This window comes from Carlito syrichta, unplaced genomic scaffold, assembly GCF_000164805.1.
Source record: "Carlito syrichta isolate Samal-C Ts95f unplaced genomic scaffold, Tarsius_syrichta-2.0.1 Scaffold297336, whole genome shotgun sequence".
In the NCBI taxonomy this organism is placed as follows: domain Eukaryota; kingdom Metazoa; phylum Chordata; class Mammalia; order Primates; family Tarsiidae; genus Carlito; species Carlito syrichta.
Genome location: NW_007241432.1, coordinates 71,581 through 73,634, shown reverse-complemented (window position 1 = coordinate 73,634; position 2,054 = coordinate 71,581).

The following is a 2,054-nucleotide window of genomic DNA, read 5'->3' as shown; positions in this document are numbered from 1 at the left end:
ATATATTTTTTTTTTTTTTCTTTTCCCTCCCAGGCTGGAATGCAGTGACATGCTCACGGCTACTGCAGCCTTGACCTGCTGGACTCAGGTGATCTTCCTGCCTCACCCTTCCAGGTAGCTGCTGGAACTACAAGTGTGCGCCACCATGCCCAAATGTTTTTTGTTTTATTGCAGAGACGAGGTCTCATCAAGTTGACCAGGCTAGTCTTTAACCCCTGGGCTCAGGCAATCCTCTCACCCTCGCCTCCCAAGGTGCTGGGATTAGAGGTGCGAGCCACTATGTCAGACTATATTCTTAGACAAATATAATTGCTGGGATAGAGTGTGCACAGTTGCCTTATAATTTCCATTAAGCTGTTAGAGTGTGCATTTCCCTGTACAGTCACCAATTTGGTTGTATAATGTTTTAAAATTTATTTTTGTTTTATTGGTTGTATGATTTCTAATAATTTTGGTAGTTTAGTAGGTCCATAATTCAGATGATTAAATTGCTTTGTTCAAATGGTCATTTGGAAGCAAAGTTGTGTCTTAGAATTTTTTTTTTTTTTTTTTTTGAATCAGAGTCTCACTCTGTCACCCAGGCTGGAGTACAGTGGCACACTCACGGCCACCGCAGCCTTGACCTGCTGGGCTAGGTGATTCTTCCGCCTCAGCCTTCCAAGTAGTTGGAGCTGCAGGCACCCACCAACATGACTGGCTAATTTTTTTTTTTTTTTTTATTCATTGTAGAGATGAGAGCTTGCCAATTTGTCCAGGCTGGTCTTGAAACCCTGGACTCAGGCAATCCTCTAGCCTCTGCTCCCAAAGTGCTGGGATTACAGGCATAAGCCACAGCGCCCGGCCTAGAATGTTATTTAACAATTAGTCAGGTCTTAGGACTTCTTTTTAGTCAGAGTCTCACTCTGTCACACAGGCTGGAGTGCAGTGGCACAACCATAGTGCACAGGAGCCTGGAGCTCCTGGGGCTCAGGTGATTCTCTTGCCTCAATTTCCTGAGTAGCTGGGAAAACAGATATGCCACTGCAGCCAGCTCTTATTACTTAAAACTCATCCTAGTCTGGAGTTTGGGTACTTCTAGGTCATGAACATGCCTGGCTGGCCAACTTTGTTGGAATCTTTCAAAGTAAGTCTTTTTTTTTTTCCTCTCAGGGCAGCAATAATGTTAAATTTGTGAAATACTTTGAATGGTGAAGTTAGCCGGGCACGGTGACTCACACCTGTAATTCTAGCACTTTAGGCGGCTGAGATGAGAGGACTGCCTGAGCCCAAGGGTTCGAGACCAGCCTGGGCAACTTGGTGAGATCTCGTCCCTACAATAAATTCAAAAATTAGTCGGGTGTGGTGATGCACCCCTGTGGTTCTGGCTACTTGGAAGGCTGAGACGGAAGGATCGCCTGAGCCCAGCAGATCGACGCTGGCGTGGCCGTGAGCATGCCAAAACACTCTAGTCTGGGCGACTGAGTGAGACTCCAACTCAAAAAAAAAAAAGGAAGTGGGGCGACCCTGTAGGACGTGACTGGGCCAATGGTGAGGGTTTCCAGGCCAATGGTGAGGGTAGCCTGACCTATAATTTCAACAGTAGTTACAGGACAAACCCAAGGTCTGTAATAAGCACTTGATGTAGTAGAAGAGTGTGCCAGACTGCACACACACAGATGCATGCTGCAATTCTATTACAACACAGTCCAGTTTTACCCGATGGATGGTAGACTGTGGGCTCACAGAGGGACGGCTACGAGGATCACAGAACGGTACCATTATTCCATGGTTGATTCCCCTTTCACAAAGTGGTAGGAGAGGCACCTCTTGAATCCCCATTTCACAGATGCAAAAAACCGAGCGTCAGGGTAGCGAAACAATTTTTTCACGGTTTCATGGCCACCCAGAAAAAACACAGGATTTATCGTGGTGTCCTGGATGGACTGAATTTCATTTCATTGCAGTTTAGCCTCCGTAGGGCGCAGAGCTTGAGGACTTGCGGTCGGGAGTAAAATCAGGGTGGGGCTTTTGGCTCCGCCCCTCGGGCCCCAGCACCCGTTCCGCGCCGCACTACG